This window comes from Misgurnus anguillicaudatus, chromosome 2 (genome assembly GCF_027580225.2).
Source record: "Misgurnus anguillicaudatus chromosome 2, ASM2758022v2, whole genome shotgun sequence".
Lineage (NCBI taxonomy): Eukaryota > Metazoa > Chordata > Actinopteri > Cypriniformes > Cobitidae > Misgurnus > Misgurnus anguillicaudatus.
Window position 1 is genome coordinate 51674387 of NC_073338.2, and position 13737 is coordinate 51688123.

The window sequence follows — 13737 nt, forward strand, 5'->3', positions numbered from 1 at the left end:
GACACTTTTGATATTCTAGGGATAATTAAGTGACCAGAATTTTGTGAGCGCAGTTTACGTGATGGATTGTATTCTGATAGTAGTTCTTTAATATACGAAGGCGCTAGGCCATTTAAGGCTTTGTAGGTGATTAGTAATATTTTAAATTGTATACGATATTTAACTGGTAGCCAGTGTAAAGATGCCAGAATTGGACTGATGTGGTCATACTTTTTAGATCGAGTAAGCACTCTTGCGGCGGCGTTTTGAACCAGCTGTAGCTTGTTTACCTGATTTGCATGGCATCCCCCGAGTAACGAGTTACAATAGTCTATTCTAGAGGTCATAAAAGCATGGATAAGCTTTTCTGCATCTGATGCAGACAGCATATGGCGTATTGTTGAGATATTTCTAAGATGGAAGAATGCTGTGCGGCAGATGTTGGCGATATGACTATCAAAAGATAGATTGCTGTCGAACATTACGCCTAAATTCTTAACCGTGGAAGATGGCACCACCGTGCAGCCATCTATGGGCAACTTGTAATCTGACATAGTATGTTTGTAGCGATTCGGTTCAATAATAAGTATCTCTGTCTTATTGGAGTTTAGCATAAGAAAGTTTTGTGCCATCCAGTCCCTAATATCACTAATGCAGTCTGTTAGCTTAGAAAACTGGTGGGTTTCGCTAGGATGCGACGAGATGTAAAGCTGGGTATCATCCGCATAGCAGTGAAAACTTATGTTATGTTTCCTGATAATGTCTCCTAGAGGTAACATATATAACGAGAATAGGATAGGGCCTAGAACTGATCCCTGAGGTATGCCGTATTTAACGGGGGAGTGATATGACTCTTCCTCATTTACATAAACAAAGTGATATCGATTGGTTAGATACGATCTGAACCAGGCTAACGCCTGACCACTGATGCCAACATAGTTTTCTAGTCTATTGAGTAAGATTGTGTGATCTATTGTGTCAAAGGCTGCACTAAGGTCTAGTAATATAAGGATTGAGATTTCACCACGATCGGATGTTAATAGGAGGTCATTTGTAACTCTAAGCAGCGCTGTCTCTGTGCTATGGTGGGGCCTGAATCCTGATTGGAACTTTTCATATGTATTATTATTTTCTACGAATGTGCGTAGCTGGCTTGCCACTACTTTTTCTAATATTTTAGAAAGAAAAGGTAGATTTGAGATTGGTCTAAAGTTATTAAGATCTCCCTGGTCAAGGTTTTGCTTTTTAATGAGCGGTCTAATAACTGCTAGTTTGAAAGCTGTTGGAACGTATCCTAATTCTAGAGATGAGTTAAAGATATTAAGTACTGTGTCTGACACTACATGAAATACCTCTTTTAGTAATTTTGTGGGAACGGGGTCTAGTATACAGGACGATGATTTGGATGACGTTACTAGTTTAGAGAGCTCTTCTATTGTAGTGGGATTAAATGACTCAAGATGTTTGTTTGGTAATCTAGTGGAAAATGTACTATTGGGTAGAGTGATGGCTGCTTGCGTAGTTTCTATGTTTTCCCTAATAAACATAATATTGTTAGTAAAAAAGTTCATGAAGTCATCACTATTGTGTTGGAGTTTACTATTGGTTTCTGTTTGTTCTTTGTTTCTAGTCAGTTTCGCAACTGTGCTAAATAGAAAACGAGGGTTGTTATGATTTTCTTTAATAAGCGTACTGAGATAGGTAGCTCTGGCAGTTTTAATAGCCTGTCTGTAGTGTTGAACACTCTCTTTCCATGCTGAACGCCATACCTCTAACTTTGTGCTTCGGTAGTTTCTTTCCATTTTTCTAGCTAATTTTTTAAGGGCTGCAGTATGATGGTCATACCATGGAGCTGGCGGTTTTTCTTTGATTCTCTTTTTTCGAATGGGAGCAACGGCATCCAACGTGCTAGAGCAGACGTTGTTCAGGTTTTCTATTATAATATCTAGATCTTCACAATTATCTGCTACATGTTTCATTTGAGACAGGTCTGGAAGAGTGCTAATAAAGCTATCTTTAGTGGTGGAAATTATTGTTCTGGCTAATCTGTAGCATGTTGTAGACTGAGCGGTCCTATCTAGAAGTATTGTGCATGACACAAGGCAATGGTCTGAAACGGCATCGCTCTGGGGTGATATTTCGATGTCATTAATATTGAGTCCGAGTGACAGAATTAAGTCTAGTGTGTGATTACGAGTATGCGTGGGCCCTGACACGTTTTGTTTAATGCCGAGAGAATTTAGAACATCCATAAACGCACGTCCTAATGCATCATTTGGATTATCCACATGGATATTAAAATCACCAACGATAAGAGCTTTATCTACAGTGACTCTCATCTGTTTTAAAAACAGATGAGAGCTTGATAAACTATTATCTACTAAATGCACATGACAGGATTACTAAGTGAACTCCAATGTGCAAACAAAATTTGACTGAAACCATTAAACCATCCTGCTTTACATGAAAGCTCTAAAAAATACAAAACACTCAAACTCTGTCTTTCTTTAAAACATAATGAGCCAAACCAACAGGCATTATTTCATTTAGTCAGGTATTATTTGATTTGTTCAACTACTGTACAATAAACTAACATTCATCATTTTATTTAAATGTTTTTTGACTATATGGATTTTTTTACTGTCTGTGGTTCCAGGGTGTGCAGACTGCAGTGTACACTGTAAGTTTATACAATTTTCGTTTAAATGTGTAATATTAATAAATAGTGCTCATAAACGGTTGTTTAAATAGGCTAGTATCCTATTTGTGTTTCCCCCTCCCCCTACTGGACGCATGAGGAGCAACAGGGGCGCAAAACTGCCAGGGGCGTAGATCTACCGGCTCCAGGTCTGCTGCCTCCCCATATAGTTATCAGTAGAATATTGCACGAGGCAGAAAGAAGAGAAGTGCATTGTGTTGTATGCTAGTAGCGGTGTCTGTAAGTCAAAATGCCAAGGAGTTGTTGCGTGGAAAATAGTACCAACAGAGTCAGTGCTGGGTGCCTGATGTTAACATACCAGTAGATGCGACTACTAGCCTAACATTATAATTCATACATGTATCACAGTAAAACTGCAAAAATAAAGACAGATAAACAGACCCAACTAAAATCAAGTTTTATTTATATACAAACAATAAAGAACGCTTCAATAATTAAGGTTCTTGCAGTAGCTGATCAGCTCACCAAGCGGGCTTTCTGCCTCCTGGATGCGCGCGCACTCTGTAATGTTTGTAAACTTGCAACCCGTCTATAATGTACAGTAACATTCAACTAACGTTCAGACAACCAAGAAACGTTCTTAAAACAATAAAAAACGGAAAACTTTTTATGTTGGCAAAACATTTTTGGGAACGTTGGGAACTTTTAAGGATCTTTCTCTGGGCAAATAATGCTTGCTGGCTTCACTGCATCTTTGTTTTCCATTGTTATTTTTTCAAAGTAAATATTTGCATACATTACTGACTGTCAAATGAATGGCAAAATTTAATTTGCATGAGCATATTGAGCTAGACTTATAAAACAGCGTTGACTGACCAGACCTTCACAGAAGAGATGAAGATTGTGGTGTTTGCTCTTTTTCTGTCAGCTCACTTTGAGATGATTGTAGCTCTGCAAAGAAACCACTTCTTTATTAAGGAAGCCAAGACATGGAGCGATGCTCAGAAATATTGTAGAGACAACTTTGATGACCTGTCCACTTTAGACAGTCCACTGGACTATTTAAAGATAAACCACACAGTGGTCCCATGAAGCTGGATTGGTCTGAAGAAAACCTCTACAAACACCTGGCAATGAAGCGATGGAAGTGATCAACAGTTTTACATTTGGGCAGCCGGTCAACCAAACAATCCACGCAATGACACCTGTGCTTCAGTCTTAAATGACACGTTGTATGACAATCCTTGTTCTTTCTTGTTCCCTTTCTTCTGCTACAAGTGGGAGCCTAAACTGATCCTGGTGCGAGAGAAGATGAGTTGGGAGGATGCGTTTGAACACTGCAGGACTCACTACACTGATCTGGCCAGTCTGCCTACATATTTACATCTCATCCAAGTCAACCAAAGCATCTCAAGCCCTGAAACCCCCAGCGCGTGGACCGGTCTGAGGTTTCTGGCAGGTTCTTGGTTCTGGTTGACTGGAGAGGGTTTGGGAAACTTAGTTAATCTGCCAGCATGTCCTCTCAATTACTCTTACTGTGGATCTCTACACACTGTAAAATGTAATTTGTTGACTTTACTTTAAAAATTTGAGGCAATCGGTTTCCTACGTTTTTTTAAGTAAAGTTGACAATCAATTTTTAAGTTGTTGTAGCTGAGAAGAAATGTGTTAGGACAACTCATATCATGGTAGTACACTTGAGTACAGTTAACGCAAAATCATTAGTTATGATGACAAAAAAAATTTTAGTCAAGACAACTCATGTCATGGTAGTACAGTGAACTTAAAAATAATTAGCTCCCGTCACTAAGGAAATGTCAGTTCAGACAACTGAGTTATGTTCAGTTAGCAGTACTCATTAAGGCAAGTTATCCTTACAAGGCTAAGTGTTCACATTACTAAGGAAATCTTAGGAAACCGATTGCCTTAAAATATTCAAGTAAACTTTACTCAAAAGTTTTAAGTTGTTGAAACAAAGAGAGACAACAGTTTGAATGAATCAATGAAACACTTTATTTGATTGAAACAGATCAATACAGTGAACTGCACATCCAATAAGAGAGAATTTGAATTTTGAAAAAAGACATAAAAACCCAACAAATCACACATTCACCATTACACAAAACCAAGACCAAATGACAAAAAGAAAAAAATATATATTTCCATCAATAATGTAGATACACCATAAATGTAAGTGTGTGTGTGTGTGTGTGTGTGTGTGTGTGTGTGTGTGTGTGTGTGTGTGTGTGTGTGTGTGTGTGTGTAAAACAAAGAACTTCACTACTCACTGCACAGAAGATTTTTGAGTGATTGAATTTTGGGCCTTAAAGGAACACGCAGACATTTTGGGAATTTAGCTTATTCACCGTATCCCCCAGATTTAGATAAGTCCATACATACCTTTTTCATCTCTGTGCGTCCTGTAACTGTCTGACGTACCCACCGCTAGCTTGGCTTAGCAAAAAGACTGGAAGTAAATGGCTCCAGCTAGCATACTGCTCCAAATAAGTGACAAATTAACGCGAACATTTTCCTGTTTATATGTTGCGATGTGTGTAGTCGCAGTGTGTACAAGTGGCAGGGTCATGTGAGACAGACATCTTTTGGCAGTATACATACAGTAAACTATATTCTCAGATGAGGCACTGATACTTGGGCGGAGTGATTAGCACAACTCTCTCCTCACCAGGGGGCTTCTCAGGTGCTGCGAACAAATCACTCCACCCAAGTAGCAGTGCTTCTATAGATCCCTGTATGTATATTGTTAGAAGATGGCTGTGTCTCATATGACCTTGTTATTTGTACACGCTGTGACTATACAAATCACAAAATATAAATAGGAAAATGTTTGCGTTATTTTGTCACTTATAGGTAGCAGTATGCTAGCTGAAGCCATTTACTTACAATCTTTGTGCTAAGCTAGCGGTGGGTGCGTCAGACAAAGCCACAGGACACACAGAGATGAAAATGGCATGTATGGACCTATCCAACCCTGGGGAATTCTGGCGAATAAGCCAAAAACCCAAAATGTTGGTGTGTTCCTTGAGGTGGGGTACCTTCCGGGATTACTGTTAGGATCTCAATGGAGGTGTTGGCCAGTTCCGGTTCATCACAGTCCTAAAAACACAAATTACATGAGATATTACACAATTCCACATTGATATACAACCTTGCATTTAGGTAGAAAACACAAAGCAGCCACTTTAGAAAGAAGGTTGATAGGTAGTTCTGATCAGGACCAATTGAGGGTATCTCACATCTGCTCATATTTACATCTGAAGAGGCATTGGCTGATGACACATTAGCCTTATTGACTTAGCCCTACCATTTGTTCCAAAAACGTGATAGAACACCACCTCCAATGTTTTTGTTGTAGCGAGATATTTTAAGACAACCTTTTTACTAGTAATTCACCATTGTTTGTTTGACCCATAATGCATTATGGACCGTGACGTAGACCGGTCCAAGCGCCGCTACAAACAAAAGGCAAAAAAACTATAACATTATCAAGTGAAGCGATTACCTCAATTAGCGAGCGAAATGTCTGCCATTCAAGACTTTCCAATTTGAGCCTAAACATGCCGTAAACACGGAGGAAGGTATATTTCGCTCGCTAACTGAGGTAATAGCTTATCTTGATAACGTTATTGTTTATTTGCCTTATGTTTGTAGCAGCGGTTGGAGCCATCTACATCAGTCCAGAATGCATTATGGGTAAAAATGCTGTCTTTAAATATCGCTACAACGAAAACATTGGGGTGTTCTTCTATCACGTTTGTGGGGCAAAACGTTAGGACGAACCCAAAAAGGTTAATTTGTTAAACTAGCCAGAGGTCCTTCTAACTAAAATTTCCAATAAGCATAACCTATGCATTACACATTGTACTGAGCAGTAGGGCTGGGCGAGAAATCGACTGCGATTCTCATGCGCATCTCATCAGTAAAGCTGGCTCCGTGATTAATAGTAAATCACCATCACCTGCTTTCAGGTGGAGCAGCATTTACTACACAGAGCCGTATTTCACAGAGAAGCTCGGCAAAATCTCATGCATTATCAGAGGCGATTTTCCACGATTACGAACACGATTTTGCCTAGCTTCTCAGTGAAATACGTCTCTGTGTAGTAAATGCTGCTGCATTTGAAAGCAGGTGATGGCGACTTACTACTAATTATGAAACCAGCTTCACTGATGAGATACGCATGAGAATTGCAGTCAATTTATGGCCCAGCTCTAATGTGCAGTTTGCATTGCATGTCGAAATTGCATATGGCATATATGAAAATAATAGGCCACTTTTATGACACTGTTGTTTCCAAATCTGGAGGTGCTGTGGCATTTGCTATGCATGTGTTGTGACCCCTCTCGGCCATAGGGTTGCTGCGGTGACAACCCCGATGATACCGGTTTCACAGGGTGGGAGGGCCTTACTTTCAATTTGAATTAGATGCAACTGTTTAAATGCAGTGCTTGCGTACGCTGTCTTAAAGGAATAGTCTACTCATTTTCAATATTAAACTATGTTATTACCTTAACTAAGAAGAGTTAATACATCCCTCTATCATCTGTGTGCGTGCACGTAAGCGCTGGAGCGCGCTGCGACGCTTCGATAGCATTTAGCCATTCATTCAATGGTACCAATCAGAGATAAAGTTAGAAGTGACCAAACACATCAACGTTTTAACTATTTAAGACGAGTAGTTATACGAGCAAGTTTGGTGGTACAAAATAAAACATATCGCTTTTCTAAGCGGATTTAAAAGAGGAACTGTATTTTGTGGCGTGGTAGCGCTTTTGGGAGTACTTCGACTCGGCGCAGTAACACCCTCCCTCTCCCATTATGAGAGGGAGAAGGGGAGCGCACTTTTCAGGCGAGTCGAGGTACTCACAAAAGTGCTATTACACCATAAAATATAGTTCCTCTTTTAAATCCGCTTAGAAAAGTGCTACGTTTTATTTTCTACCACCAAACTTGCTCGTATAACTACTCGTCATGAATAGGAAAAACGTTGATGTGTTTGGTCACTTCTAACTTTATCTCTAAATGGTACCATTGAATGAATGGGGCTAAGCTAAATGCTATCGAAGCGTCGCAGCGCGCTCCAGCGCTTACGTGCATGCACACAGATGATAGAGGGATGTATCAACAATTCTTAGTTAAGGTAATAACATATTTTAATATTGAAAATGAGTAGACTATTCCTTCAAACAACATATATCTATATTATAACAAAAATGAGTAAGCATACGGCTTCTGCCATCGTCTGGTCAGTCGCTCGCCTCACACACTCTGAAAGGAATAAATGAAATCTGACACCGGCTGCTCTGTGATGATGCGCGTTCAGCTCTGCTGAATTCAGGCAGAAGACACATTCATGTTTGCTCTCTCTAACGAAACTAAATTATTTAATTACAAAAAAATATCAAAACGACGGTGAAAGACGGTGTCGCGGTGGGCAAGTAATCTAACCGGTAAGAGGCTGACACACTGGTAATCACCGTTACACCGACTATCGCGACAAGCCTACTCGGCCACTGTAAATTAGCACCTGAAACTACTTACAAAGTATGTCTTGAAGAAGTCTTTGTTCTCCTCTCCAAGGAGGATAAGAAGGCCACGGAGGACTGCTGTTCACTAAGCAGTAACATCTGTATTCTGAAAGATAATTTCATACATATCACCCATAAATGGTCAAGGACCATCAATTAACAGCTCTGAAAATACAATGTGGTTACACTATTTTGCTGACACCATTAAATCATTAATGTGCATGAGAAACGTACCCCCAGTGCGATTTGATGATGCAAATACGCCTTAAAGGAACACGCCCACATTTTGGGAATTTAGCTTATTCACCGTATCCCCCAGAGTTAGATAAGTCCATACATACCTCTCTCATCTCCGTGCGTGCTGTAACTCTGTCTGACGCAGCCCCCGCTAGCTTAGCTTAGCACAAAGACTGGAAATGCATGGCTCCAGCTAGTATACTGCTCCCAATAAGTGACAAAATAACGCGATCATTTTCCTATTTATGTGTTGTGATTTGTATAGTCAAACCGTGTACAAATAACAAGGTGATATGAGACACAGCGATCTTTTAACAGTATACATACTGAGAACTATATTCTCTGAAGACGAAGCACTGCCGCATGGGCGGAGTGGTCTGCTCGCAGCACACGAGAAGCCCCTGGTGAGAAGCAGAGAGTTCGGTCAGAGTTGTGCAAATCACTCCGCCCATGCGGCAGTGCTTCGTCTTCAGAGAATATAGTTCTCAGTATGTATACTGTTAAAAGATCGCTGTGTCTCATATCACCTTGTTATTTGTACACGGTTTGACTATACAAATCACAACACATAAATAGGAAAATGATCGCGTTGTTTTGTCGCTTGTTGGGAGCAGTGTGCTGGCTGGAGCCGTGCATTTCCGGTCTTTGTGCTAAGCTAAGCTAGCGGGGGCTGCGTCAGACAGAGTTACAGCACGCACGGAGATGAGAGAGGTATGTATGGACTTATCTAACTCTGGGGGATACGGTGAATAAGCTAAATTCCCAAAATGTGGGCGTGTTCCTTTAAGTATCTGGCCGGTACCATCCACCCTTGGACTTGAAAATGTCAAGACAGCGAGGAGTGTATTTGTCCAGTTCTTTGAAAAACTCGATTTTGAGGTTTTTGCTGGTTAAGCGAAAGAACTCTGACAGAACCTAAAGAAACAGACAATGAGCATTTAATAAAGGCATTTTGGAGGTGTTTTAAGAACAAATCACTGGGTCACACTGGCCAGAAAACTAGTATTACACAAGCCTCGAAAATGAATATATTACTGCAACTTCTGCATCCAATCAGCTCTAATTAACGCTTGCTTGTAAGGCATAAAGGATACATGTATGTATATTGCCCTGCTACTCATTCCATTACAACAGGCTATCTGAATATAACAAATTGTATATGTAAGTTATGTATTTTATGCTTAGAATTAGTCAAGGGGGTTTTATTGTTATTTGGTTCATATCATAACTTTCTATTCTGAAAGTTTCATTAATTGAGGTTTAGTATCTAGTATTTTTCAGTAATGCAGTTATTTTGGGAAAATTTTAAATAATTGCAGGCTGAGTTGAGGTGCCCTTAATTTTCTGCTTGGGCCAAAATGTTAAATAAATAACCTTAATTATTTTAAAATCACAAAAATACCAAATGCCCTTTCAATAGAAAAATATATCCCACCTTTAATATTGGAGCACATTAAAGGGATAGTTCGGCCAAAAACGATATTAAACCCATGATTTACTCACCCCCAAGCTGTCCGAGTTGCATATGTCCATCGTTTTTCAGACAAACACTTTTTCGGATATTTTAGAAAATATTTTAGATATTTCTGTTAATTAATTGTTATTTTAGGGGGTCAAGAAATAGTCCACGACCTTCAAGTCAAAAAAAGTGCGTCCATCCTTCACAAATTAAATCCAAACGGCTCCAGGATGATAAACAAAGGTCTTCTGTGGGTAATCCGTGCGGTGTTTTTGTAGAAATATCCATTTTTAAAATGTTATTAACTTTATAAACTAGCTTCCGGTAGCGCCGCCATTTTGGAGTGATGCGCATTCAGGATGAGAGCTTACGCAGCGTACAGAGTTTCTCTGCTGCTGCTCGGTGCCCCCGCCCTCCGAATTTGTCATACGTCACTAAGAAAAGTGCGTACACTACGCTAATCCTTTCTCCTGAGTCTAAGATGGCGGCGCTACCGGAAGCTAGTTTATAAAGTTAATAACATTTTAAATATGGATATTTCTACAAAAACACCGCACGGATTACCCACAGAAGACCTTTGTTTATCATCCTGGAGCCGTTTGGATTTAATTTGTGAAGGATGGACGCACTTTTTTGGACTTGAAGGTCGTGGACTATAGAGACAGAGCGCCGTTATGCAAATTTGAGGGCCACGCCCACCGGGGGGGAGATCGGTCCGGCCGTCTCCATTGAGTTTGTGTTGCGAGAGGCCGCCTCCTTGTCATTTCTGGCTTGTAACAAAAAACTGAATGATGCCTAAAAGCTGCTGTGTGACAATATGTACAGCTAACAAGCCAAAGAACCCAGAAATAAGTTTTTATAAGCTGTCGAGCCGTAAAACCCAGCCCCCAAGGAGAACAAAGTGGATCGCCGACCACGCCTCCCCCCAGTGGACGCAGCTCCACCAATAGAAGCACTATGAAAAGTTGCCTGTATCCATCTCCGTGTCTTTAAACGCTCGTTTTTTTGGGGTCGACAGCCCACAAAAACTTATTTACAGATTAAACTTAAAAACATAATAATACCTAAAAGCTGCTGTGTGACAAGGTGTACATCTAACACGCAAAAAAAATTAATAAAATAATTTTTTATAAGCTGTCGACTTCAAAAAACGAGCGTTTAGACACAGAAATGGAAACAGGCAACTTTTCATAGTACTCCTATTAGTAAAACTGCGTCCAATAGGGGGAAACGTAATCGGCGATCCACTTTATTCTCCTTAAAGACTGGGTTTTACGGCTCGACAGCTTATAAAAACTTATTTCTGTGTTCTTTGGCTTGTTAGCTGTACATATTGTCCCAAAGCAGCTTTTAGGCATTATTCAGTTTTTTGTTATAAGCCAGAAATGACAAGGAGGCGGCCTTTTGCAATAGGGCTTGGGCGCCGCGTTGCATTCTGGGACGTGGCGGCCATGTTGGTGGCCTCGCGAATGTAATCATACAGCAAGTTGAACGAGGAGAAGCGGCAGAGTTGGGAGAATTAAAAGAAAGAAAAAAGATGTTAAAATCCGGAAAAGTATGTGTAATTTACTGGGATACGTTAAACAGGGAAGCAGGGACCGGTATGTGGACAAAATCGGAACTGTTAACGGTTGGGATCCATATGAAAAAAGAGTCATTTAAAATAACAGCGTGGTTGTTGTAAGAGCACGATTTCACGCCAATCTGTAAGCAAAGTCACGTATGACCTAGCTTCACAACTAGCTTAGTTAATGCAGCAGTTTTTGCTGTCAGCAGAGGGATAGCAACAGAAAGATGAATGTTGAAATGTTCCCGTATTTTGGGCGAGTAAACCGGGACATTTCCCTTATGTTCAATGTTGACTTAAGCTATATAAATTAATATTCAGATGTTATACTTCACTGTCGTATATATAAATGTCATTTATATGTCATGTATACACATTACTGAGGGGTTGAGGTTAATGTTTGGTTTCCGATATTGAATAAAACATAATGAAGTTTTGTTCTTATCTGTCATTTTTAATGTAAATTACTTTTAATGTGTTACTTTATTATTAATACAGCAACGGTTTACCATGGTTGAAAAAATAACGACAAATTAATCAAATTAAGACACACGATTGAGAGAAAGTATGTCTCAGAGCGCAGCAGTAAAGGAGGCAACCAACATGGCCGCCACGACAAGTAATGACGTCACGACGCCCAAGCCCTATACAAAGTCAATGGAGACTGTTGGATTGCTTCCCCCCCGGTGGGCGTGGTTTTCAGGCTGTGACGCGCTGCGCTCTGTCTCTATTGCTGGACCCCGTAACATAACATTTAATGAACAGAAATATCTAAAATATTTTCTAAAATATCCGAAAATGTGTTTGTCTGAAAAACGATGGACATATGCAACTCGGACGGCTTGGGGGTGAGTGAATCGTGGGTTTGGTATCGTTTTTGGCCGAACTATCCCTTTAACAGTAAGTTACAAACCTTGAGCGGGAGCGTGAAGTGCACTTCCTGCTTGGCAGTCTCTGCATTAACGCTAATGTTAAAAACAGAAAAAAATTTGAATCTCAAAATTAAAAATCTAATGAATATATGAATATTCTGATCCAGACCTCCTGCTTAACAGCTGAGCTAGCAGATAAGTTAAAAGTTTTACTGTGCCATCGCCAGTTATAGCCGATGCACGCAACAGTTAACAAGCACATTGCGTTTGGCGATATGAATTCATATTTACAGTTTAAGAAATTTGAGATTTACAAGGTGGGACTATGACAAGGTGGTTAGCTAGCTTTAGCTTAAACCTTACCTCACGAACAAAACTCAGCTCAGAACATTAACAGAACATAGTCCTGACTTTACTAAATTGTAGAAATACATTTAACCTACAAACAGACTAAAGTATTACATACATGGCCTCTCCAAATTAACATTTTGCATGCTCTTACCTTCAAACCAAATCCAGACAAACGTTCTTTTGCCGCGTGATGGTTCAAATCCAACGTCTCAGGAGGAACTGCGCATGTGCAATCTCTTCTTCGTTGATTTGTATTGGCGGTTGGCATCCAGCATGGTGCATTACCGCCACCAACTGTTGGGAGGGTGTGGAGACACTCATACTTCTCAAGTAAAGGTTACTGAAGTATGATAAGTTTAATTACTCTCCTCACCAAAATGCTGTGTCAACTTATTGTAAGCTAGTAGAGTCAACAAATTATGGAGCAACTAGTTATGATAACTATTTATTTTTAAGTAAAGTTAGCTATTACATTTTACAGTGCACCTGGAAACTCAGCGATGGGAGAACAGAGACTGTATGGAGAAACTTAACTTTGTGTGCTATTAGAGAGGAAAGTAAAGATTAAAACATACACTTATGCTTTATGTTAAGCTGTTATATTCAGAGTGAATATTGTACTGAGTCCTGCTCAGTGTTTTTTACTGTTTGGCAATTATTACACAATATGTTCAACCTCTCATACTCTATTTCCTATAATAACCACTAACATCTTTGTTTATTTTCATAGGCTTTGAAACAAATTTACAAACAAGGAGATTATAAGTTATGTCTTGGTAGTTAATAAACAGGACTTAAAGTCTATCTTACACAAAAGTAGTGCTTGTGCATAAATGAATGAAATATGTATCCAGTATCAATTTCTGTACATCACATTATCTCAAAATTAACCTTATAATAAGTTTTGTTAAATGACAAATACAGATGCATAGAAATAGTTTATGTCATTATTTATGTCAGTTTAGATTTAGTTGTAACTTTACAATAAGGTTATATTTGTTAACAAGTAGTTAATGCATTAGCTAAACAATGAACAATACTAGCATTTATTAATCTTAGATCGT

General features: G+C 39.4%; 1 long non-coding RNA gene across 1 annotated transcript; it reads right to left on the reverse strand.

Annotated features, from left to right (window-relative positions):
• Positions 1 to 9253: 9253 nt before the first annotated feature.
• Positions 9254 to 13165, reverse strand: LOC141366139 (uncharacterized). Its single transcript, XR_012371221.1, has 3 exons — positions 12825 to 13165; positions 12364 to 12415; positions 9254 to 9339 (listed from the first exon to the last, which is right to left on the reverse strand). It is a non-coding gene; the product is annotated as an uncharacterized lncRNA (long non-coding RNA).
• Positions 13166 to 13737: the final 572 nt, after the last annotated feature.